This window comes from Balaenoptera borealis (assembly GCF_965194805.1).
Source record: "Balaenoptera borealis genome assembly, chromosome: 16".
Classification (NCBI taxonomy): domain Eukaryota; kingdom Metazoa; phylum Chordata; class Mammalia; order Artiodactyla; family Balaenopteridae; genus Balaenoptera; species Balaenoptera borealis.
The window spans coordinates 45,091,950-45,119,078 of record NC_138872.1 but is presented as its reverse complement, the minus strand read 5'-3'; the positions used below and the strand labels follow the sequence as shown (position 1 = coordinate 45,119,078).

Below are 27,129 nucleotides of genomic sequence, written 5' to 3'. Positions count from 1 at the left end.
GGGCCCACCTCTCCTTGAACCCCCTCAACAACCATATTAGGTAGTGATTTTCCTCTCAGCCATGATTAAGGAACTGAGGCCCAGAGAGGTTCAGGGTTGTAGAAACTCAGCCAAGAATAAAGAGTCTGGAATTGTAGCCCCATGTCCTGAGTTCCCCCAGCACGCTGGAAATACCCCAGGAACTTAACTCAGGAGAATATGGCAGGAAATCACTCCTCTCCCCTCCTTATCAAGCCTCTCAGCTGGTCTCCAAATATGGCACAAGGGCAGAGAAGTTGTTTCACAGACACACTCGTGGATTCTGAGCGTTCAGGGTGTTTTCTGTTACAGAAGGGAAGCTTCCTCTCAGATTGCTGGCTGTCTGTATACCACACAGAGCAGGCGATGTGGTCAGCGCCCCTGTAGCCCCACCTTCTCTCACGGCACGCCATCCCGACATCCAGCTGCTCCCCCCATACCTCTGTGCTTGGGGCAAGCAGGGGCTGTGGTGAGGGCACCCAGCTCTCTCTCCCATCCAGCAGGAAAGCTCTGAGCTCCCACGGTGGTCACCTGCTAATAACACAGTCCCCTCTGCTGCAGAGGAAGGCAGCCAGCGCCTTTCAGGGAAAGAGAAACCTGGGAGATGCACCCGCCCGGGGGTCTGCCCCTGCAGCCCCCCACTCGTTGCAAGTGGCGCCCCCAGGGACGGACCCCTCTCAGACCTTCTGCAGACCTCCTTGTCTGTCTCTGCCCATGGAGAGAACGGGGTGTTTGTGGGCAGGGTCTGTACACATAGACGTGCTGGGCTGTCACGCAAGTGTACGCGAGACACCTGGAGGTGCAGAACAGCTGGGGAGGAAGGGCAGGGAGGCTATGGCCAGGTCAAGTTCCACCCAGGAATGTGGAGGGGTCCAGGAGCTCTAAATTCAGCCCTGAGTTTCTGGGTCATTAGGAAGGCATATTTTTCAAGATAGCAAGATAATCCATGTTTTATTCAACACTTTGCTAGCTTGAGTTAAGAATTTTAAATATTTAAACCTACAGTAAATTGCCCAACCATCTCTAGGGCCAGCTGGGAACTGGATGGCGGGGGTGTCAGGAGTAGGTGATGGGAGCACAGCAGGGTGTCTGGGATCAGAAACCCCTGAGCACACCTGACAACCTCACCCAGGCTGGCAGGCTCCGGGCCTTGGTGGCAGCCCCTGCTCCCCTGAGGTTCACATCCCCAGCTCTGGTTTTGTTTTTTAGAAAAAATTATTGATAAATAAAAGGACAATAGCCAAAACATGGAAGCAACCTAAATGTCCGTCAACAGATGAATGGATAAAGATGTGGTACATATATACCATGGAATACTACTCAGCCATAAAAAAGAATGAAATAATGCCATTTGCAGCAACATGGCTGCAACTAGAGATTATCACACTAAGTGAAGTAAGTCAGAAAGAGAAAGACAAATACCATATGATATCACTTATATGTGGAATCTAAAATATGGCACAAATGAACATATGTATGAAACAGAAACAGACTCACAGACATGGAGAGCAGACGTATGGTTGCCGGGGGGGGAGGTGGGTGGGGGAGGGAAGGACTGGGAGTTTGCGATTAGCAGATGTAAGCTTGTATGTATAGGATGGATAAACAGCAAGGTCCTGCAGTATAGCACAGGGAACTATTAATAATACATTCAATATCCTGTGATAAACCATACTGGAAAAGAATATAAAAAAAGAATGTCTATATGTGTATAACTGAGTCACTTTGCTGTACAGCAGAGACTGGCACAACACTGTAAATCAACTATACTTCAATAAAAACATAAAATTAAAGAAAAAGGAGAGAATCAAGTGTGTATCCTGCCTTTCCTGTACTAGCTGTACGTTAGGGCAACACAAGAGTTGATGAAACCGATTTTTTCTCTATGAAAATATTCCAGCTATTAAATGAGATAGTAATAATAGAATTAAAATATCATTATTTTGCTGCCCCTGATCAAATAATAGCAATGACCATCAATGGCTGTTAACAAAGCAAAAAAAGGGAGAGAGACAAGTGGGCATTCTATACCTCCTGAGGGAAGGACCCCACACCTTCCACGATGGGTCATTGCAAATAAATAACCAAACAAACAAACAAACCCATTCCTGAGGTTGATCAAGCTAGAAGATCTAACTACCCCCTTGCAGACAGTACAGGGGACAGGAGGACATGATTAAAAAACACCGTGGAGATTCAGCCAACAAATCCAGACCATAGAAAGCTCTGCAGGACAAATAACTAGCTTCTTTAACCAAGTAGAGAGAGGAACCTACAGATGAAAAGAGGCTTAAGAGACATGACAGCCAATTGCAGTTTTGCACAATATTTGGATCCTGGCTCAAACAAGCTGTAAAAAACAGCCCGTAGGAAAGTTGAGGTAATAGGAACCCGAATTGGATATTTGATGGTGATTATCATTTTTAGGTAGGTTCATGCCATTAGACTATATACTTTAAAAGATTCTTTCCCTGTTGGAGATATTTTCTGAAATATTTGCAGATAAACTGCTGTCCTTTCTGGGATTGATTCCAGTGGGCTGGGGGGATGGGTGGGATGCAGGAGAAATGGGGTTGGCTGTGCAGTGAACTTCTGAAGCTGGGTGATGGACGCCCAGAGGTCATTACATTATCAATTTTTATTACATCATTCCCTTGACTTTTATATGTGATTGAAAAATGTCCATTTTAAAAAGTTAAAATTGCAAGGAAAGAGCCGGAAGATACTGTAGGACTAGAGTTTAAGGGACTGATGGCTTTTTCCCATGAAAGCGTTCTTCTGCATGTGGACATCGAAATGCAGGAAAATTTGCCCTGAAGAAACAAATCTACGTGCCCTGAACACATTCACTACACGAAATGAGGAATGACCCAATAATGGCTTCAGTGCAGAATTAGGTAATAATTGTGAAAAAAGCTCTCTCCCTTCTCGACTGCTGGTAACTCCTCCGTTTCTTCCTCACGTAATTGTTCTGACTTTTATAACGGCCTGTTGAGTAACAGCACGTCTCTGCAAAATCTCACTTTGGAATGAAGGGAGCTTTGGTTGAAATAAAGAGGTGTTTGGGAAATGAAATGTTTGATTGGGTTCCGAAGCTGAGTGCTGATTCAAGTGGCGGAGATCACTGTCAGCTCCGGCCATGAGCAGACAGTGCCCCGGGGGTGAGCCGAGGAGGCCGGTGCTGTGACTGAGGTCAGAGCCCCAGGTGGGCGGAGGGAGGAAGAGGAGCGCTGAATGGGGGTCTCGGGGCCGATTTGGCTCCAGAGCCCATGGGGGTAGAGGCTGGCCCAGGAGTGTCTGTGGACAATTGGATCTACACGTCACCCTCCTGTTTCCTGAAACAACAGTAACTTTTACCTCTGATGTTATCCAGGCCTGCTGACCACTCCGATGCCAAATTCAGGGACCCATCTCTGTCCCCTAGGGCAGGGGTCCCCAACCCCCGGGCCGCTGACCGGTAGCGGTCTGCAGCTTCTTAAGAACCGAGCCGCACAGCAGGAGGTGAGCGGCGGGAGAGCGAGCGAAGCTTCCTCTGCCACCCCCCATCGCTCCCCATCGTTCGCATTACCGCCTGAACCATCCGTCACCCATCCCCCACCAGTCCGTGGAAAAACTGCCTTCCACGAAACTGGTCCCTGGTGCCAAAAAGGTTAGGGACCGCTGCCTTAAGGTATCCCGTCCACTGCTCAACCACGTACGCTGCAGCGTGCCTACCTGGCCGGACCCAGGGCTCCCTCACCTCTGCAACAGCTCCCACAGCCCTGCATGCCAAGTAAGGCCAACTGAGGTTAAGGAGCCCCTGTGAGGGGGCCAGGGCTCAGCCCTGGATATCGGAAAGAACAGTCATGACCACTTTGGTCATTTCTTTGTCATGTCTTTTTATCTCCATGGCAAACCCAGCAAACCCTAGCATCGCCCCATTTACAGGCAAGAGACTGGGGTGCATGGGAACCAGGCTCCTGCCCCAGGGTCGAGGCAGACTTTGAACTCCAGGTCCTCCTATACCGCCAGGTCCACAACTCCTGGAACAGGAGGCCCAGAACCGGGGGCAGGCAGGGCCAGACAGGCAGAAGTGGTCACCACGCTGGTGGAGATGGCCTTGCCAGTATCTTGGCTGGCACTGCCTTCAGACACCCAGCAAGTTCGTCCACGGTAAGAAGGTCCAGAGCAAGCGTGGAGGAGCTCCCCGGAGGAGACTGTGGGGAACACTTGCCTCCGTGTGCCCAGCGCTGCGCTGGCCGCTGGGAGTACAGCAATGACTGAGCGCATCCTCAGCGAGGGGTCCCGGGAAATTACTAACTGCCTGCTCCCCAGGGAGAAGCCCCTCCGTGTAGCGGTTGCCTCTCTCCGAGGTGTGAATACCTCCACTGTGGCCAGTTTCCATCTGCCCAGCGACATTGCTCAGCACGGAGCAGAGAGGAGATGGAACCAGGGGCTCACCTCCACTGGACAGGTGTGCAGGCAGGCGTCACGCACGAGCACAGAAGGTCCTAGAACAATCGGGAAGTCAGAAGCGTTCACTAGTTAATATAACTCAACTATTCATTCGCAGTTCACTTTTGAGAAAGGCTGTGTTTGTGCGGTTTCCCCAGTTTTACAGTTGTCTCTCACAAGCCGGGGGAGCCCAGGTTCCAGCTCCCAGAGAAGAAGGCACCGGTGCCCGTAGTCTGGTCAGGTCTGTTTCAGGCCAAGTCGCAGGGCGTAGCCGTGCTGGAGGGTGGAATGGTTCTTCTTAAAACACAGCTGCCGGGGACCCCAGGTGACCACTTAGCTGAACCTGCCCTGCAGATTGGAGTGGAAGCTAAGCGGCCGCGACAGCCTAACAGGGACCCAGGGTTTTCCTCTGCTGGTCCAGCGACGGGAACTCAGGGAGCTTGTCGTGCTGCTTAGTCTGTTAGAGTCACGGGCCGGGAAGTGGCGACAGCCTTGTTGTTCTCCATACCCACAACCCCTGCCCTCAGCTTGTCTGCAAGGCCAGCTCTGCTTGGCACCCCGGGGGCTCCTGCCTGAACCACTGCCAACCAGTAAGCGGAACAGAGGCTGTGCAGGGGGAGGTGACAAGGGCGCGGGAGATAAACTGGGAACACACGAGTTGCACGGCCCAGGAACCTGGACACAGTTTGAGGAGCAGCAGAGGCCCGTGCGCAGGGCCGCGGGGCTCAGGGCATGGCTTCGGGGCTCGTGGCCTCTGGGTCCGCACCGCCCTCACTGAGGGCTGCATTCACTCTGCACAATTGTCCTCTCGTCAAACATCACCTGTTAAAAACCCACTTTCCGGGAATTCCCTGGAGGTCCAGTGGTTAGGACTCGGTGCTTTCACTGCTGGGGCCAGGGTTCAATCCCTGGTCGGGAACTAAGATCCCGCAAGCCGGGAGGTGTGGCCAAAAAAAAAAATCAACTTTCAGAGGAGGTGGGCGGGGAGGGGAAATAGGAAGAAGGTGGTTACAAGGCAAAATCTTCCAAATAACGTCCTAGGGATGTAAATACAGCACGATGACGACAGCTTACGCTGCTGGGAAGGTACATAGGAAGGTTGTTGAGTCAATCCTAAGAGCTATCACAGGAGAACTTTTTTCTTTTCTTTTCAGTGTATCTATAAGAAGGTGGATGCGAACTGAACTTTTTGTGGTCATCATTTCACAATATATGTAAATCAAACCATCATGCTGTACATCTTAAACTTGCACAGCAATGTGTGTCAATGATTTCTCAATAAAACTGGAAAAAATCTGCTCTCAGAAAGATGACTAGACTAGGAAGCAGAAATCCGTGTTATCACAAAGTTGGTGGCGATTTTAAAACTCTGGCGGAAGCTGGCTTCCGCTTGGCCTGTTTTCTATGACACACAATCATGGTGTTGGTAAGACCTACCTCCACGATGCCATGAACGGTTTGTAAACTCGGTTGCGTTAAGACTCCCTAGTTATTCTTGGCCTCACCACCATCCATACCTGTACCACCTGATTCTGACCTGGAGCGAGATTAATGAATCTCCTGGGGCCTCAGTTTTGGCTCCTGACTCAGTGATAACCCATCACTGGGAAAAGCTTTGGTGGGTTCCATCCGGTTCCAGAAGCCCCGCCACTGTTGGGTGGATTTAGCCCTGCGGGCATGATTAGGAAGGCGACCCCAGAGGTCTGGGCTCCCCGGGCTGGAAGAAGGAGTAGCCAGGCCTCAGCGCGAGGGACCCACTGCAGGTGAACAGTATGGAGACAGCCAGGTCAGTCTGGGCATCAGAGGTGGTTGGAGTGCAGAGTTTACAGGGGAGGGGGGCTCCGAATCCCTGGGAGAGTGCAAGTCCCCCGCTCCCCACCCCGATGTCACTGGAACGTGGGGTCCCAGCGGTGCAGCTCTTCAGTGGGGCTCCTGAGATCCACACTCACAAACCCACAAACACACACGCCTACCTACACGTTGTAGCTCCTGGACGTCATTCGTGATTTAAACTGTGAGTTTCTCCTCCAGGTTTAAAGCAAGGTGCCTGGGGGACTTTGGAGAACTCTTTCATTTCTGGTCCTTAATTCAGGGCCTGTGAAAAAATTGGGACAAAAGTAAGTGAAAAAGGGCCGATGACCTTAACAAATGATCTTCAATATTTCTGCCGTGCCAGCCGGCCAGGCACCCGCTTCAAACCCGTTTCACCACCCTGGGCCGCACTCAGGTCTCCAGGAGGAAAGCTTTGGAAAGGCCAGAGCAGGCCCACATCCACGTTGGTCTTGGACGCTCAAAAAAGTGTGATAGAATCAGGCTTTTCTTCTGGATACTCTCGGTTGTGGTTTTCAAGCTGCCACCTTTCCCGCGCCCACGGCCCCCTGCAGTGGGCATGAGGAATGCCCGTCTCTGCTTTGGGAAATCCGGGAGGCGCCAGCCACACCGGGGTCACACGCCGGGGGAGCAAGCCGGAGGCTGTGCTATTTTCAACTAAAAAATAAGACAAAACTTAAGCGTTACAGTTTTCATATGTGGATCAACAGTAGTACCTAGTTGTAATTTATAAACAAACACACATCCACTGAGGGTGATACGAAAAATGGTTAAAAAGAGGGGCTTACTCACAAACCTCCAAGTGCCCAGGCTCACACGGACACGTGTCCACCACAGAAAGGGCCCTCACTCCAGCACTTCCAGGTCACTCCAACTGAAGGGAACTTGAAGTCACTTGCTCTGACTCCTCATTTCACAAATACGAAGAATCAGGTCCAGAAACATTGAGTGACCAAGTGGAAACATTTACTTAGCAGTAGAAACCAAACTAGAATCCAAGATGTGTGTGTGTCTGAGTGTGTGTCTGAGTGTATGAGTGTATGCATATGTGTGTCTCTGTGTCTGCGTGTGTCTCTGTGTGGGTCTGAGTCTGTGTGTGTGTGTGTGTCTGCGTGTGTGTGTGTGTGTGTCTGCGTGTGTGTATGCACAGAACAAAACAAGTGTTCTGCATTAAGATCATGGACCCATTATTGAAACAAATAAACAAACACAAGTAGGGTATTGTCCTAATCCAGCAAGAGTCTGGTTAAGTAAACTCTTCTGATTGACATACTGTGAGTAAATCATGTTCACAAAGAGTTTATACTTGGAGATACAAGTGTTCATCTTTTAACATTCAAGGTTTAAAAGTCTCTGCTGAGTGAATGCAATCATGTCTGAAGCTGCACAGAAATCCCCTGATCTGCCCGCAGGGAACCTCTCTGGATGGTGGCATATGGGTAACGTTTTTGTCCCAAATACTTCTCTCTCTTTTCCAACTTTCTATAGTAAGTATATATAGTACATTTTTAAAACTGGAAAGAAAATGAGAATTTGTAACAGGAGGTCTGCACATAGGCGTCCTGACCTGAAGCAGTTTCGGGTGACACTGCCCGAGTCCTACCTTCCGGTCAGCTTGGCGGGCGCTCCTGGGTGCCTCGAGGCCAAAGCGGGGCCACCCGCCTGACCCGGCCTCTTTCTTGTAAAGTCTGCAGTTTTTGTTCCGCTTCCAGCTTGTGTTTGGTGCCCAAGGATGGCTCTGAGGTTGAAAGCCCCATTTTCCAGACTTCTCCCTGCTCTCACTCTGTGATCACACGTGGCGTCACTGCGTGGCAGCAGGCAAACATCTGCCCCAGGCCTCCGGAGAAAACCGGGCTGCCTGAGACATCTGACCTCGAATTCCTTTGTTTATTTCCCTAAAGCGTCTGGAGAATCCACAAGCCCCTGGCTCTGCTGCGACTCCCATGGGCCAGGGATGCACAGCCCACTGGAGGAGGGAGCGGTCCCCGCCCCTGGCCCCAGGCCTGCGGGGGAAACTGGGTTTTCTCCCCCTGATTTTTCCCTTTATGAACATCAGTTTTGGCACAGTTAGAAAGTGGCCGGGGCCGACGCTGGCCACCAGCCGAGTCAAAACCGTGTCCTTTCCTGGGGCCAGTGGTGGTGGGAAAGCAAAGTTTTATGAGTTAAACTACCGTCATCTCTGCTCTTCCTTTCACAACGTGGAGGAACCTGCTCGGGAAGGGCGACGGCCCCACCTCTGTCGTCCTTTGTTCGTCACCAGGGCCTCTTCCACAGCGGGCTCGGCTGGTCAAGGGAGGGCAAGCAGAACCCAGTCCTCCGCTAAGCCAGCAACGCTGCCCAGAGCACAGGGGCTCTGCCGTAATAAATGCCCTCACACCACTGTCAGAGGAGCAGAAAGGGAGCTAACTGAAGTGCCAGGGAAGTTATTCGAAATAACCTTGACCCAAACTACTCTGAACTGCTCTGGAAAAATGTGTCCACTGTGTTCGCCGCAGACCCCGGGACAGCAGCGCCCGGCTGGACACCTCTGGACATACAGCGTTTTATTGGCTCTCCTGCTCCCAGAAACACGGACGAGTTTCCACAGGGCTGGGCAGGTAAATGGGCGCGAGTGGGGTTCCAGGCAGAAGAGACACAGGCGTGCAGAGTGTCGCTGCGGCAATGGCAGCTCCCGGCACCCTGGGGACGTACGGACCACGAGCTCCTTGGTGAGAGGGGACGCGGAGACACTGCTTGTTCCCGGGGAGGGGCGCGAGGATGGGGTTGGGTGTAACAGCTGAGCTGGAGTGTTCTGGGCCAGGGGTGCAGGGTTTGCAGGCAGAGGAGAGAGTGTGCAAATACACAGAGGGGTGGGGCACCAGCAGGAGGCAGGGGAGGCAGGGTCAGGGGAGGCGAAGTTGGGAGGTGGCAGCTGCAGGGCGGGGGTCGAAGGCCCGCCTGGACAGACGTCCTCTCCACGTGCATGTGTGCGGTGGGCAGGGCTGACCTGGCCTGACCTGGGTCAAGGATGTTCAAAGTAAGGTCCAGACCTGGAACATCAGTGTCACCCAGGTGCCTGTTAGTAATGCAAATTCCCACCCCCTCTGCATTAGTCTCCTGGGGCGGCTGTAACTCAGTACCACAAACTGGGGGGCTTAAAATAACAGAAACTCATCCTTTCACAGTTCCTCAGGCTGGAAGTCCTGAGTCAAGGTGTTGGCAAGACCGTGCTCCCTCCCAGGCCTCCAGGGAAAGATCCTTCCTCACCTCTTCCAGCTTCTAGCAGCCTCAGGTGTCCCCTGGCTTCTGACCATGTCACCCCCATCTCTGTTGTCACCTGCCGTCTTTCTCCCCACGTGTCTGTCTCCCCGTTCCGCTCTCCTCTTCTTATAAGGAGACCAGTCGTACTGGATGACAGTTCACCCTAACGACCTCATCTTACCCTGATTACATCTGCAAAGTACATTCACGGGTACTAGGGGTTCAACATATCCTTCTTGGGAGACACAACCTGGGCCTCAGCAAGCCCTCCCGTTTGAGACGCGCTGGTCTGGGCAAGCAGAAAGCGTTCCCGTACCTTCCGAGTCGTGCCCCAAGCCCAAGGCTGCAGAGCATGTCTGCTGTTTGAGCCTACAAGGTCACCCAGAGTCAGGCTTGGGACCAGCAAGGGTCGGGTTCAGGGATGTGTTTAGTTTGATCCGTAATAAAACTCATAACCTTCTCTCTGTGTCTCCAGGTCACAAAGAGCTTCTCACTCCTCTACCTGGCATGACCAGGGCCCTCCAGAGCCCACCTGAGACAAGGACCTGGATGCATAAGTTACAACTGGGTACTACTGTGGACCCACATATGAAAACTTTGTAACGCCTCAGTTTTGTCTTATTTTTTAGTTGAAAATAACACAGCATCCGGCTTGCTCCCCCAGCGTGTGACCCCGGCGTGGCTGGCGCCTCCCGGATTTCCCAAAGCAGAGACAGGCATTCCTCATGCCCGCTGAAGAGGGCTGTGGGCTCGGGAAAGGTGGCGGCTTGAAAACCACAACCGAGAGTATCCAGAAGAAAAGCCCGATTCTATCACATGTTCTCGAGTGTCCAAGATGCACAGGTGTTTTGGGTGATGCTGAAGCTGGTTCGTAGACAGGAGGCCTTCATAAGGCTGGAATGACCTGTGACCAAGAAGCTCTGACCGAAAAGTGCTAGAGATTGAGTGTCACCTGGGCCAGGCACAGCCCCTGGGCCCTCGCTCCTGACAACTCCAGTTTCCCAGGGCCAGCCTGTGCCTCCCCCCGGGCCTTCTTTCTCCTGGAAGAGCCAGGAGCTGACACCCCTGGGAGCAGGCCTGAGCCAGTGGGAGGTGAGGGTCAGAGGACAAATACCCAACCTTCTCACGTGGTGGCAGTGACCCAACAGGACAGAGAACCCAGTGGAGCTCTGCTCCCCAAAGCACGTGGTCCAGCTCCCTCACCCCCACCTCATCCCCCCACTTCCCACCTGATACTTCCAGAGTTCATTTCCCCAGATTATCTCAGGGGCACCTTATGGGGTCCCAACCTGAGGCACAGGTCCGCTGTAAGGCAGCCCACCCTGGACCTACAGACAGAAGTGGACGCAGAGGCCGGACCCAGACGCTCGCCATTGGAGAATGAATCTCCGGCTCGTACATGGGGCTGGGACAAATGTGAGCATCAGCCTAAATGAGAAGGACCAGGAAGGAGAAACTGCGAAACGCACACAAGGCTTGTAGAGCCTAAAGGCTCCTTCTGCTTACCCAGCCTTCCTGTGAAGCCACAGAACAGCACAGGAGCTGAGGGCAAAATCCAGAGGGCTGTCTTCACGTGGCCCGCACTCCAGGCTCCCCTGTCACAGGCTTGGAAAAATGTAGATGGGCTTGAGCTTTCTGAACAGGATGCAGAGATGTCTGAGAGGTCAAAAGGCGTAAATCTTAACAGACTTCCTGTCACTCCATTTCCCTGACGAGGATCCGAATGCCACAGCATAAATCACACTTAAGTGTACCGCTGAGTACAACTCAGTGTAAAATCGTCATGTTCAGCTTTTCCAGCAGTATTTGGCAAGCCCTTGTCCTGGATCATGTATTTTTCACAATAAGTCCGTAGATTTTCCATTTTTAAAAAAAGTACAGTGTCAGTGTTTTGTCAAATAAGTCTGGATCTTGCTGTATACTCATCCCCTCGGGCTGATTAAACACATTACCATGTTAAAGGCACCAACAACTCCTAAATAATAAAACTGCTTTACTTTAAAGTAGTGTTTTCCAAAGCCAATGGGTCATGGGACCTTCTTTTTTTTTTAAAGTAACACTCATGAATATCCTACAGCACAGGACACTGGTTCGGGGAGCCCTGGGCTTCACATGTCATTCCTTGAGGGCCCTGCATGACCTGCACGGGGCTGGCAGTGGGTGACTGGAGCCCGTCTGTGAGCTCTGATCCCGGAGTCTTAACCCAGACGCCTGGCATCTTGAGACACGTGGAGATGCCAGCATCCACAGTCATGTCTGCGATATTGGGCGGGGCGGGGGTGGGGGTGACATTCCCCTCTTTCGGGCATTCCGAGGGTACACTGGAGAATAGCCCAGTTTTCTATTTTTCCATGAATTGGTATTCATTTCTGCTGTCACCGGAAGATCCAGCCACACCAGCACTGCCCCTGTGTGCTCCTACAGCGGGATGTTGCAGTCTTGGTCAGACTGGCATGGCACCCACAAGCTCAAACTGACCTTAAACCTCAAGAACCTTCTGAGCGCTAGTTGGAAACATGCCAACAATCGGCCAGGCCTTCTAAGAATCCCAAAGAACTTCTAGTGACCGGCTGCCCCCCTAGGCCAGCAGCAGGGAATGAATGTCACCAGGCCCCTTCCCTTTCTTTATCCGGTAAGTCCCGCTCCAGATATTATCATCACAATCACTGTTTGCTTTTTGGTTGTGTGGATCATACACTCTTTAATTTTCTCCTTCTTATCTTTTTTCCCACACCCAAGAGAAACAGCCTGCACATCAAGCCAGCCTCAGCATGGGTTTACTCTGCCGGGAAGGTGGGTCCCAGGGAACCAGCACAGAGCTTACGCGATGATGTACATTCTGCACCTGGGACATGCAGCTGAGTCTCCCCTGAGACGTCCTCCACCCGTTGGGTCCTCAGGGACTAAGGCCCCCGCGCATTTCCTGGGGAGGGACTGGGCCTGGAGTCCTTGGGGCCGCTCCTCCAGCCTGAGGGGAACCAGAGCTCTGGCCCGGGGCCCAGGCCCGGCCACGGCTCAGCCCTCCCGCCCCCGTTTGCCCCTTGCCTCAAGGACGGCACTTGTTAAGCACTTACTACACACACACTACTTACCAGCAAAGTACTCCTACTTCATTTTCTGAGAGAATCGGGACGGGAAAATGTTTCTTTCAAAGCATGAGTGAGCGGCAGCTCTGAGGCAGTGGGGAGCTGGGCCCACGCTCTACATCTGGACCCCTGTGGACCCCGTCTCACAGGAGGAGAATTGGGGAGGGGGTAGGGGAGCAAAGCTGGGGCGGCGACTCCGAGCAGGCAGGTGAGGCCTCTCCCCGTCCTCTGCAAGGAGACCCAGACCCAGAGGGCTCGACCCGTGGAACAGAGCCAAGTGGACCCTCACGTACCCACACCAGCTCCATGCTGCCCCGGCCCCAACTCGGGGAACACTTGTCAACTGAATGAAGGATCGCAGGACCCCACTTGCCAGGGACCAAGCCAGGATAAAAGGGAAGAAGTTCCGTTTGTTGTGAAATCTGAGCCGTAACAGGGCGATTCAGCTCCCCAGGGCCTCCTCCTCAGGCTGCCTTCTCCACTCTCTGGGACCAGCCCAGGGTGGCGCCCAGGTGTACTACCTGTGTGGTCACTGGCCATGTTCAGAAGGGCCTGCACTTGCTTTACTGCCCTGCTGTCACGGTCTCAAATCCCCATGATTCGTGAACGAGGACCTTGGAGAGTCCGAGGCTGGTCCTGGACACGCGGCTGCCTTGCCTCTCAGTCCTCAGCCGTGAAATGGGGTGATGGCCATGGCCGCCTCACAGGTTGTTGTGATAACTAAACGAGGGGATGGGGGTCAAGTTCTTTGCACTGTCAAGCATGTAGTGAAAGCCAAAAAGGCACTGGTTTTCAATAGTCTCTTTTCTTTCCTCTCTGTTTTCTTCATTTCTGGGCTTCATATTGAAGAGGAGGGGCTTCCTAATGAGGTGTGTAATGTCCACTCTAAAGCTTTCCCTTTGGAGGCCTGGAGGCCAAGAACATGAGAACTGTCCACCCCTGTAGGGCCTGGGCTTGCTTCCACGTCCTGGGAGCCAAGACCAGCAGAAGGAGACAGAATCTAAGCCCCCTCCCCACCCCGAGAGTGGTGGGGTTCCAGGTCACACAGCCCCTCAGTCAGGCCCGACCTCACCCTCTGTCTCAGCGCACAAGTGGTAGTGTCAAGGGACCCAGCCATCCTCAGATTTCCAATGGGATTTTTCCAACAATTCCTGGAACTGAGAAGTCGGTGGGGAAGGTCATGGGTGAAGTGAGGTCACTGGCCTGGCTCCAGGAGCGTGGCCGCAGATAAGTCCCCTGGGGCAGAAGCTCCCCAGGCTGCAACACCCACACAACCCGCCCTCCAGGCTTCCCCTTGGGACTGCAGAGTTTAGAGAAGCAGGAAGGTGACAGCCCTGACAATGGAGGGTGGGTCTACTCCACCCCCAGAAGCTGCTGCCTTTGCCCTGGAGATAAGCCTTCTGAGGACACAGGCAGTGTGAGGCCCCCAAAGACTTTCAATGACACAAAAGCATCACCCTGCAGAGCCCAGGATGAGTGCCGCCGGCAGCTTCCGGTCCATGACCTTCATCACCTTTGTGGATGGAGGGGGTGTGGCCCTTTTCTATGGAGTTGCACTGTGATTTCAGCTAAGGGTTTTTTAAAATGTCTGTTTATCTATTAATCAATTTATTCCAACTACAGCCTGAAAGAGATGGGCCAGGATTTAGGGAACATCAGAATCAGTTTATTGTATTTGTCTTATGCAGGTGCCATCGATACAGTGCAGATTCACTTTGTGGCTGTGAAGTTCTCAGCACTCTGAACTGGAAGGCATGGGCCCTGGGCAGGATGTGGGGACGGCTAGAGCCAGGGCCCTGCTCTCATGGCGCCCTTCATGGGATGGATACTCTGAGCAGTGGACCTCTCTGGGTGGGAGTTCCTTCTCTGGAAAAGTGTGAGCCCTGAACCAAGGCTGTCAGGGCTCCTCCAGCTGCACAGACATAGGATCCTAAGACCTTGGGGACACAGCTAGATACTATTCCAAACAAACAAACAAAACCACACAAGAGAAACAGAATGCAACAAGTGTTGCAGAAGATGTGGAGAAATTGGAAACTTGTGCATCATGGTGAGAATGTAAATAGTGCAGCTGTGGTACAAAATAGAATAGCAGTTCCTTAAAAAATTAAAAATTAGATTACACAATGATTTCACAATAATGTGAATGTACTAAGCCCTGCCGAACTAAACATTTAAAAATGGGTAAGACGGTGAGATTTTTGTTACGCATGTTTTACCACAATTTGAAAAAATAAAAACTGTAAACACACACACACAAAGTAATCCACGCAGAAACCCTGTCTTCTAAGGAAATACGCTGTGTTGGTGTGAGTCCGACCTGGGCTTACACTCCATACCTGTTGGGCCAGGACCTCTGTGGGCCCGGAACCTGCTGAGGACTCAGGGTGATGGGGGAAGACGTCTCTCGACTACGGCCCTGTGACCTCCCTGCAGGGCAAGAGATGCTTCCCTGTACCCAGGTGACACACGCACCTCGGGCTCCAGGGAAGACCTTCTAACAGGGGCCGCTGGCTTCCGGCTTCCCAGTCGGCCTCCCAGACTTCATCTCAGGAAAAGCCAGTCCGGGGATGCGGGATGCATGTTCTCTGCCCTTTTGTTATGCAAACAGAAGCCACAGCATTTATCCTGATGTACAGAGTTCCACGCTGAGCAGTATTATCTCTCTTCTACAGGCTGGAAAGCTGAGGCTTCAAGAGGTTAAGTCCTGGCCAAGGCCACACAGCCCGCTGCGGCAGAGGCGAGAGGACCTGGCCGCTGGACTCCGTTGGGTTATTGCTTACTACTTAACAGACCACCCACGTTTTAGGGGCTTAGAACAACACCCATCTTGCTGTCCCTCTGGTTCGGTGGGGTGGCTGGGCTCAGCTGGGCACCCGGCCTCTCTGGGTCCCCTGTGTGGCTTCAGTTTGAGGTAACCAGGGCTGGGGCCGTCTGGAGGTGTGGCCGGGAGGGGGCCACTCTCCCTCTCCCGGATCCTGGGCCCATCTTCTCCACGGGGCCTCTCTGCTCTCGTGTGGTCTCGCCGGCAGGGTGACTCGGGGGTCCCAGGGGCAAGTGTTTCATGCCACCCGGCCTCTCGAAGGCGGGCCTGGAATAGCAGAGCCTCACCTCTGCCAAGGTCCACGGGTCACAGTGACTCAGAACCCAGCCCAGATTCGACACTGCGGAGACCACACGAGGGTGTGAACTCTGGGAGGTGTGCTTTATTGTGGTCTCTATGGAAACCGGTCCCCCTAGGCTCCGGCCAGAGTCCCAGCCAGGCTGCGCCCTGTGAAGGGCAGCCGGGCCGGCCGAAACCTCCTGCGCCCGCATGGCTGCAGCCTTGGGCTGGTGGGCGCCCGCACTTGGACCCAGGGAAGCTGTGCTCAGCCCCTCAGCAGCCCAAATACTCCGCCGGGCCCACAGGAGTGGAGGAAGAGGTGGCCCTTCCTCTCGGCCTGGCGGTCGTCCTGTTATTTTCTCCATCTGCGCTGATGAGGAGACAACCAGGAACCCATGGGGACCTGTCCCAGGTCACAGGCGGCAGGCAAGCCCCGCCCACTAAGCCATCCCTTCCCCAGTCTTGCTGGGTGCACTGTCAAGGGGGCCCCGGAAGCACGGCCATCGTGGTGAACGGGGGGAGCACACCCCGCACCTGGGCATCACTCTGTCTTTGGACAAAAGTTTTCCCTTCATCGTGAGGCTGCAAGATGGGTGTAAGCGGCTGAGCCCCTGTGGGGGGCCTTTGTCCCCGGGGGCAGCTCGGGAGGGACAGATGCTGCAGGGAAGGCGGGGGGGGTGGGTGGTGGGGGGACAGGCTTTCTGTCTCAGTCATCACAGGTCCCAGTCATCACGCCAGAGTCTCTGCTCTGTATTCTGGTCTCCATTTGAGGTCAAGTTTAGATTCTCAGGCTGATATTTCTTATCCGTCACAGAGTCAGCCTGATCAGACCTGCTAGCATTTTTTAAGATCGAACCCAATAATAACAATAATAATTTCAAAAGAAAACCTTTAGGCATCCAGACAAGCAGATTTGCAAAATCGATGTTAAAAATGTCAGAGCAACTTGGTGAAACTCACATTACGGATATTTCCTGCATCCCCACCCATCTGCAGAGGGCTTGCAGGTACTGTGGCCACAGCAGCCTCACCTGGTTTACCTGCATCTCTAACCTGTCCATCTAGTTTCTGAGCCTTTCGGGTTCTTCAGGACACCCAGCCTAAGCTGAAGCCCAGTGTCCTCCCCAGGGAAGGAGGGAGAGCAGGGCTGCTAGAGGAACGTGGATGGAGAAGTTCCATTCCTGTTCCCTGGCCAGTGTCCACTGGCCTAACAGCTACAACGCTGTCAGTCCCCAAAGCCATCTGGTTGAAGATTCCCAGGTGCTTGGAGTCCAGGACGACAGCATGGGAACTGGTCTCAGGCCAAGCAGAGGGGACACGCAGAGCCCCGTGGCAGCTGTGGGCCACCAAGTGGGCTCTCCGGTGACAGAGATGCAGGCATGGATTCTCACAGGTCTCTTCTCTCTCTGGTCGACCTTCTTCTATAAACGAGAAACCGAGACACACGTTTGAGTTATGCTGAGTACATCAGCATAACATCCAGGAGTGAGCTAGAAAATAAGACCACTGGGTGCTAGTCCTGCCCAACGAAGCGTTCTCATTACAAGGGGTTGGTTAGGTGGCGTTTCAGAACTCAGAAGCCACGACTTCCTGGTTTCCTGTGTACGCAGGTAGGAGCACAAAGAATATTCTCTGGGCTTTTACTCAGAGGCTAGTCTAGTGCACACACCTCTCTACCCTTAGCTTTTCTCTCTGTCTCCTGCTTTTCACGCTCGGTAGGCCAACCTTTGGGGGCTGTGCCGGGCTGGTATATGTGTCACCATGTTGAATGTCAGCTGTTGTAGACACACAGACCCTTGTGCACGCAGGGACAGGACCAGAAACATTCCTACATGTGCACCTCCCCGGCGAGTGGTGTTAGCACTTTTTATTCTGACAGATGCTGCCAAAGGCCCCGCATAAAGGTTGTGCTGTCCGCACTGCCAGCTCAGCTTTGACCCCTGTGGATGACGCTTTCCAGTAGGTCCCGACCTACGACACGAAGCGTGACCATCTTGTAGCTTGATCACATTTCTCATCTTTTCCTCTGTGGAAGAGGCAATTAGTCCTCTGTCTCTATGTGCTCTGCCCATTGGCTATGGGGCGGTTAGTCTTTTCGATGCGTCTTCATGAAATACAAAGTGAAGAAACTATCCCCTTTAAATCTGATATGTGATGCAAATGTTGTTCACACTTGGTTATTCTTTTTAAATTTTGTCTTTTCTTAACATGATTACTGTATATAGTTAGTATAGGAATCTTTTCTTTTAATGGCCCCCTGTGCCTTAGCCATGTTTCTCTCTTTCACTCCAAAGTTATTTATTTTTCTAACTCTCCCATATTTTCTTCTTGTAGTTTTATGGTTTAGTGTTTAGGGGGTTTGTGTTTTACATTTAAATGCTTAATTCAGCCCAGTCAAATTTTAGAGCTACTTGTTCTTTGCTCTGCCCTCAGATTTTCTATGTGAGTTCTTTCTCTCTCTCTCTCCCTGGTTTGTATTTTGTGTTTTCTTTGCTTAGGGTGCATGTGTTCCTTCTGAGTCTTTCAAAATTTCAGATTTTGTTTCTGGTCCGTCTTGTAGTCACGTCCTGGGTGTCTTGCTCTGAGGGGACAGGGACGGGATTTATTAGTCCCCTGGGAGAAGCACTTTCACCTCCCTCCATTACCCAAGTTTAGTTGATTTTGTTATTTTTTAAACTCTTCTGGGGTTTACTTCTGCTTTAAATATGACCTGATGTTCTCAGCTTTTGAAGATTTCGTTCGAACCCTAGGACTCAGCGCAGTGATCTCAGAGGTGTTTGACTTGTAACCAGGAGCACACAGATTGTTTCTTTGAAAGGAAAATCCCAAAACATACTTAAAAAAATGTTAAACTGGGAGGCATGAGCTATTAGGGCATAAACCAAATGACCTCATGTTATTAGCTGGAGCTGGGAGGGGTCCTCAGGGTCAGATATCCAGGAAACAGTGCTGGCCTGGCCCCCTCCCCAGCAGGGCGATCTCGGGGGCTCTGGGTCCTCCTGAGCTGCGTGTCATCATGTGAGGACCAGACACCCCAGGTGACGTGTCCACTGAGCTCCCTCACTCCCCGTCCCCAGCGTGTTGGCTTTGAGTCATCCTGAGGCAGCTTCATCACCCAGCTGTGCTGTGGTCCGAGAGCCCCAGAGGGGAGGAATTTAGGAACACTGCCCTAAACCAGGGCCCTGCCCTTCTGTTACGGAGGCCCAGGCTGCAAATGCCCTCGAGAAGACTGTCCTGGCGAGTGCCTTCCCTTCCCTCTGTCCTGCCCTGAGGCATCAGACACCAGCTCTGGTCCAGGGCCAGCAAGAGCCTGTAGACGCTCCCTGAGCATCTGCATCCTGGGCACGGGGTGACAAAGACAGTGGGACGTGCCTTGTATCTCGGGGTCACAGTATCTTGAGAGCAGACACTTGAATATGTGACTAAAGGCAAAAGGGCAGCAGCAGGTGCAGGGCGGGGACACTGGTGAGAAGGGACGCTGCTTCCAGGGGACACTGAGGGAGGAGGTAGAATCCCAGCTGAGGGCCCAGTAGGCAGGTGACCAGGTCCGGGGTGGGGCTCCTCTGTCCCCTGCCATGCTCCCAGCACAGGCCCTCTACCCCACCCCTGCTTCCCACACCCCCCACTGGATCTTTGCAACAGGGTCCTAGTAGAAAGCACTCACGTGGCCTTGGCCACCCCAGCGCCCCGTGAGGACTTGCACCTCCTTTCCTTAGAGTCACAGTCTCTGCCCTGAAGCTCAGGGAGCAGGGCGGGGGCCCTGTGTGGAACAGCGCACCCACGCCTGCACTAGTCACTCAAGTGCATTGGTCAGTACCCACTGTGACGTGCTCGGGACCCAGTGACGAACAAACTGGGCCCCTACCCACCTTGGGCTCACCTTCTAGTAGGGCAGCCAACATGCAACTAGACGTGGGTGTGAGGCCAGGTAGGCAAACGTTATGAATGAAAATGCAAAAAGGCAGAGGGCTCCAGGGGGTCGGGGGCTGACGTTTAAGGCAGGCGGTCAGGGAAGGCCTGAGGAGATGGCATTTGAGCTCTGGGTGTCCAGAGGCAATAGAACGGGTTTGACAGGCCGGCCCCTGATGTGACTTCCTAGAGTAAGGAGCAAAACTTGCCGAAAGAACGAAGTTCCAGCTTCTTCAAATCAAGTCTTGTGAAATATCTGGCTTCCTAAGCAGGAGATGGTCACAGAGAGTGGGACAGGCACGGGGAGACCCTTGGGGATGGGTCTTAGGTCAGCAGATGGCAGTCCAGGGAACATGCCAGAGCAGCGCTACTGGCCACGCTCCAGGCCAGCAGGGGCAGTGTCTCGCCCAGCCAGGGCCGCCCGCCAGCCCAGGCCAGAGGAAGGTCAGCAGAAAGCCTTCGCAGGAACGTGGCAATGAGACTCCCGCAGTCACCCTGACCCCGAGTAGACAGGCCCATAAATACTTACTGGACCAGTAGATGAGAGGTTTCTCTCTTTTCTTCTAAAACATTTATTTCCTACATTGTGGCTCATATACCAGTAAGAGGCAAAGTCCACATCAGCTGAACACTGCGTGTGGTGGTGATTTTTGCTGGTATCTGTTAGCAGATTGAGCCAATAAAAGGTAGTGACCCCTCTGAAGGCAAGAGGAGTCTCTTGTGTCTCCGTAGCAAGGATTACAAGGCCCGAATTTCTATCTCCTGTTAAATGGTGATGCACTTCTGGATGGTGGGATGTCTAATATCTCACTCTTGTGTGTACTTGTCCACTTTAAATTTTTTATTTCAGTGTGTCTTTATCATTTAAAAAGGAAGCTCTTTTCCTAAATGTAACATTTCTGATTTTCATAACGCAAAAAGGAAAAGTTGTCATCTCTGCGCTGAGTGATCAGGAAAACCTCAGAAGACTCGGCACCACTGAAAGTGGGTCCCTCCAGCGTGTGGGGACACCGGTTGTCAGCCAGTGTTGGGGATCATGTGGCTGCCTGTTTCCTAGGAAGGAAGGACACAGGAGTCCATGCAAAAGGGATCTTTACCGGGAGGGAACACCAGAAACTCATGGCATTGTGTGCGTGGGGAGCTGGACCAGCCCAGGTAGCACCAGCCTCCTGCAGGAACTCGAGATGCACCTGGAGCAAAGCAACTGGCCCACCACATCGTTTCTCTTCCTCAAAACAGGGTTGGCCAGAGTTTACTCCACAGGCCAAAGTCCCTTGCGATGTTCTGAGGGGTACAAAAAGCTCCTTGGCCTGAGAAGTTTGGGAAATGCACATTCTCCGGGCTAGAGACCCAACCTCCACCCAAGCCTCGCTCAGGCTCCGAGGAGACCCCCGAGGGTTGAAATCACATTGCCTCACAGCCCTGTCCCTGACACTCCGACCTAGATGCTGGTGTGACAGGGGCCCCAAACGCTCGCTCAGCAGGACCAGGAAGCAGACCAGCACCTGGCAGGGGGGCCTGAACTGATGGCAAGTGTGGGTCGGCTTTCCTGGGGCTGCCCTGCTGGCTGGTCAGAAAGAGTTAAGGTTTAGGACAGAAAAATGTGGCACAGACAACCCACATCGCTCCTAATATCCAGGGCCGCTCCCCGTTCATGGGAGGATGCTGGGGGCAGGAGCTGGGGGCAGTAGGTTAAGCGGGAGGTGACAGTGACGGGGTCCAGGATGTAGCAGGTGGAAGGAAGAGAGCTGACATGGAGAGCAAGTGCGCTTCCCGTGTGCCCAGGGCTTGGGACCAACGACGGATGGGCAGAGAAAGTGCCAGATCCTGGCCTGACAGGGTCACGGGGGGTACAGGGGGGAGCTCTATGGTTCACTTGACCTGACACAGCACAACATAAAGCAAGTCAAATTAAATTAAAATCCCCGCAAGAACACCTTGTTTAAGAAAGCAGCAATGTGCAATTTGTTCGCGAAAGAAAGTCTTCCATGAAAAAATGCTTTTATAGAGATGGGAAAGTTTGATTTAAATAAAAAATGGACTTAAACAAACTAGATTTTTAGTGAGTAATGAATAACTATTGTTTTATCTAGTCAGTTACGTATTAACGGCAGATATAAATTGGTTGCATTTCATTTGAACAATTTTGAGTCATGTCTTTAATTCCCTGAAGAATGATAAAGGACGCCCTCGATGAGTCATCATTCACTCTCTCCAATCCGTGACCACCTACTGCCGCGTCTGTAACCACCCAGGGTTTCACAGATGTTTAATAGATAAACGTCATTGGACAAATAAAAGCACTATTCCAAGATCTCAAGGAAATAATAGATCCATCTAAGATTGGCCCTTTATCTTGGAAGATCGGGTTGACTCCCAATGATTCCTCCACTTCTCAGAAACCAAAAGGCTCAGCTAGAGGTCGGCTTATCAGAGCCAAGTCGCCTCCGGGCAGAGCCAAGATCAGCCCGAAGCCATCGGCATGAACTTGTCCACTCAGACCACACAGATTCACAGAATCTTCCTCCCAGGACACGATGCTCATCCACTCCAATTAATCAAGCCATCGGTTTAAGGACGCCACCCCCCCCCCCACCCCGCCCCAATTATTGCCATTTTTCCTGTCTTTTCTCCACGGGCTCTGTCCTGGCCTGGGGACGTGGCAGGTCTCAGGGGACAGATAGCTGCTGAGGGTCAGGGCCTGGGCCTGGTCCAGGCCAGAGGCAGTGAGGACATGGGTAGGAGGGGATATTTTGGAAAGAAAAACAAGGAGACGAATTTATCGTGTGGAAACGCAAAGACCAAAGAGAAACAAAAAAAGAATTGTGTGTGGAACGCGGGGAGAAAAGCATCCATTCTCATCTATTTTCTCCTCCCTCCTGCTTGTCCCCTCACCCGGGGCCAGCCATCCAGCGAGAAATCAATGATCAAATGTGCCTCCCGGTGTAGAGCCGTTCCCGGCAGAAGCAACAGTGCAGGAGTGGAGCCCTGAGCTGAGCTGCGAGCAATGGGGTGCTGGTTTACCGGCATGTTAAAGAGGCTCACCCTCAACTCGTTCTGTGCAGAGGAGCTGTGTCAGCCCCAGGAATCTGCATCCTGAGGGGCACCCCAGGGGACGTGGATGCCAGCAGCTCTGTGACAGGTGCAATTCTGAGGCTCATCTCCCGTTCTGTTGATTCTCTCCTCTCCAAAGGATAATCGCTGGGGCGGCCAGTCCTGCAGAGAAGTTTAAGTGACCTCGTAGCAAAGGACCTGGGGTCACCCTGCCTGTGATAAGCCCAAAGGCGCTGTATGTAACCAGGTGGGGCTGGTCCCTGGGGCCCATTCAGTGATGGAGAATGGAGATCCCTTTCATGACCCATTCTTGCTTTGGACAGAATCCTTCCCAGCTCCAAGATGAGTACTGGCCAGGACTGAGATGGTGAGGAATGTCCCCGGCACTGGTTACGGTGTGCTGCTCTCTCTTGGGGGGAGAAAAAAGGTCCTGAATGCAGCTACAGGCGGTGTGGGGCAGGGAGCACCCCGTGGGGAAGCCCCCCGGGATAAAATCCAGAAATGTCCTCTAGAACACGCCCCAGAGCCATCCGATTCTTCACCTGGAGCTCTTTTCTCTTCCAAACCAACTCCTTATTGAAATTACCTGTGGGGTTCATTGAACAACAGTGAACTCAGAGCCCCCAGAGTTCAACTGGTGTCATGTTCCCACCCTGATGAGGAAATTAGAAGGCAGGAGGGTGTGTGCTCTGACTCATTTTAGACAGATATTTTTTAAAGTAGTCACAGTCTTCGAAAAATCTACACCTGTGCTCATGGGATGCTGGGTAGCTTTAAAATTGATGAATTCAACGTATTAACATAGAAAGACATATACAAGGTATTGTATATGGAAAAGCACGTTATAGTCGAGTTTTACAGTGTGACTCTATTACTACGCCGACACACACACTCACACACGCATGCACATCAATGCCCAGAAAAGCCCAAGTTGTTTCCGGCTGGTGCAGTTTAGGGGAATTTGCTTATTTTGTCTGGGTTTTCCTCATCTGTATTGCTGATTTTCCTCTGACAAATGTGTATCAGTTATGGAATAATTCATTTTTTTTTTCTTTCTGAATGTGACTTGTAATTTTATTTTCTTTTGAAGAAATAATGTGGTTTTTTTTTACAATAAATAAAATTTTATTTTATTTTATTTTATTTATTTATTTTTTTCACACACACACACACACACTATATTTTATTTTTACAAGAGATAAATAGACTGACACCAGGCATTGTACATGGATGACCACAACAAAAGCAACAATGATTGCAATTACCAAACATGAAACACACTCATACTATGTCATAATATTGACATTCAGTCCAGTAATCCTCCACTGTAACAACTCCTTTACTTTGCAGTGAAAATTGATTTGTATATTCTTTGCCTCTGAGTCCTTGTGGGATTTTTTTTTTTTTAATTCAGACAGAAAGTCACAAAAATTATACTCATCCTCATCAGTTCACTCAGTCCCATGTAATTAATTTTTTTTTTCATCTTAATCTTTTGTTAGCACTTTTATGGGTTCATCAGTTTTTCATTAGAGTTCTGAAAATGCCTATTCATTCAGTTCAGCAGTACAGTCAGTTACCAGAAACCTGTACTTGTCAGAGTCTTTTCCATGAATTTCTTAAAGATGAAACCCTTTTATAGGAACATATTTGCAAAAGCATCAGAGTACACCCAGAACTGTCTGTAAATGACAAAAGACTTAAAATGACCACAGTTAAAGATTTGAAGAAAGTTCATAATAATGCAGTTGACAAGAAAATTAGTTATTTCTGAGATATACATTTTAAGGTAATAACTAGGATTATGACTTATAACATTGTACCAGAACATATAAGATTTTTAGAAATTTCATGTAATGTCTGAAACACTTATATTAACATATTTCCATACAAATAACCCAATGAAAGTTTAGTATTAGTTGTTTTGTTTGTTTGTTTATACTGCAGGTTCTTATTAGGCATCAGTTTTATACACATCAGTGTATACATGTCAATCCCAATCGCCCAATTCAGCACACCACCATCCCCACCCCACCGCAGTTTTCCCCCCTTGGTGTCCATATGTCCGTTCTCTACATCTGTGTCTCAACTTCTGCCCTGCAAACCAGCTCATCTGTACCATTTTTCTAGGTTCCACATACATGAGTTCATATACGATATTAGTTTTTCTCTTTCTGACTTACTTCACTCTGTATGACAGTCTCTAGATCCATCCACGTCTCAACAAATGACTCAATTTCGTTCCTTTTTATGGCTGAGTATAATTCATTTTTTAAATAAATGGAAATAAATGTAGTTCTTATTTGTTACCTGGTTAAAGAGGTAAGGTTCAGTCATCGAGAACATTCATTTGTTCAAGAGATTGCCCCCCCCCTCCCCAGGATAACCCCATGATGGAATGTTCAGGCCCAAGAAGCCCTTTGCTGGGTCCTGAGCCCAGTGACTGACGACTGCGACAAGGATGACGGGTTGACTCACGAACAGGAAGTTGCCACGTCCCCCCTGGGGTCTTGTGTGTGTCTGCACCATCAGGGCTCCTGGCCTCGTCCGCCTCCTGCTGCAGAGACGTCAGGAAGCTGGAGCCAGGGTCTGATGCAATGATGGGTCGTAGTCACCCAGGACTCAGTGTTTGGTTGTCAAAACACAAGCAGTGATCAGAAGGGCAGCACGAAGGAAAGCCTGCAGGACTGACTGCAGAGTCATAGGAGCGAGTGGCGCTCCTATTGCTGGGGACAGGGCGCCCGCACCGAGAGTCACTGTCACCTGTCTCCCTGACCACCACCTGGTCACACTAATCAATGCAACACTGCTAAATGAGGGAGTGACCTCAGCTGAACCCCTACCTAATGTGGTCCTTTCCTTCACAACATGCCTGACTAGTGGTTATGCAGCCTCCTCTTGCATGCTTCTAGAGATGGGGTACTCACTACCATGTGTGAAAGGCACAGCAACTTGACAGCTGTATCTATTAGAAAGACTGTCCTTGTATGGTCATCCTCGGTAGGCGAGGGTGGGTGGTTCAGTGGTGCTGCCGCTGCCTGGCTCCCTCCCCCAGGGGCACTCAGGCCTTTTCCACAGTGATGCCTTTGCCGCCTTTGCTGCCAGGCCTTCAGTGGCCCCACGTGGACATCCCGTGTCCTCCCAAGGCTCAGACCGGGTGAAGAGGGGCTGAGGGGTGAGACTTTAGGGGGACCCAGCACCAGCCACTGGGACCTGGGACAAGCTTGCCTCCAGTGCAGTCTCATGGCCACCCCCTGCTGCGGTCTGTGCCCCCGCCTCCCCTTCCCAAGCACAGCCCTGCTCAGCCGGCCAGGCGCCTCCCCGAGGGGTATGCTGGGGGGTCTGTAACGCCCCAAGTCAGGAGACAGTGGATACAGACATGTCCTGGGGAGGGGACCAGTCCCGGAAGACAGTCTGCATGCTTCCCGAGGTCCCAGACCCCAAACTGCACACCCTTCACCTCGTGCCCTGCCTGGCCCCCGACCCTTGCTCCCGCTCCCCGATCTCCCCCAGGCGAAGGTGTCCCCCCGAACCCTGTCCTGCTTCAGCAACTGTCTGCTAAATGAATGAATGGCCCAACCCGGGACTCAGCCGGAGCTCTCATCTGACCGGTACTGTCACCTAGGAAACAGGGCCATCCCAGACAGGACCCCGCCCACACGGGCTCTCATCAGTCCAGAGGTGTGTGTCGTGACCTCAGGGCAGAGAGGCCAGTGCAAGGGTTATCGTCCCAGCTGGAAGTCTGCTCACTACCCTTGGCCTACTTCTGACCTCCAGGTCACCCTCTGGGTACCACCTGGTCATCAGGACCTACACCCTAAACATGTGGCTGGGGCAGGCCTGGTTTTCACATCAGATCTGCACCTGGGAGAGAAGAATCGGGCCAGACTTACACCACGTCTCTGTCCTCTGACTCCTCTTCCTATTTCCTGTGTCCCAGAGAGAGGAGCTTTGATGCTTCCTTCATCTGCAGCAGTGCTGCCTAAACGCTAGACGCCTGCAGAGCTGGGCTGGAGCAGGGACTTCCAGCGCCCGACCTGGTTCCCAAGGGCTCCCCCGACCCTCCCAGGCAGGGCCAACTCTGCTTCTCAGAATACTGCTCAACACCCAGCTCCAAGCTTCTCCTGTCCCCGGAGCTGACCCATGAGAGGAGCCGTGGGGCTTTCGCTGAACCTTCAAAAATGCAGCTGAGTCCGCTATGCCAGGGGCTGTGCCAGGGGCTGTGCCGGGTACACGGGGCTCTGCTCCCCCCACCCCCACCCTGGGAACTCAGAAGATACACACCCACAGGGGAAGACGGAAAAGGTCTGAGGGATCTCCAGGGGCAGAGACGGGCCGTCCACAGGGAAGGCCTCCAGCAAGAAGGGGCCCCTGACAGAGCTGGGATCTGGGCCGGCACGGGTGCGAGGGCGGCGTGTACTTGGGGATGTGGCGGCCCCCGGGTGACCACAGGGA

At 52.1% G+C, this 27,129-nt stretch overlaps 1 long non-coding RNA gene across 1 annotated transcript in view; it reads right to left on the bottom strand.

The window, feature by feature from the left end:
• LOC309613470 overlaps positions 1-24,773 on the bottom strand; it is a 254,337-nt gene extending 229,564 nt beyond the window's left edge. Inside the window, exon 1 of the long non-coding RNA XR_014235751.1 lies at positions 23,846-24,773. This is a non-coding gene — a long non-coding RNA (uncharacterized lncRNA). The remainder of the gene's footprint in view (positions 1-23,845) is intronic.
• Positions 24,774-27,129: the final 2,356 nt, after the last annotated feature.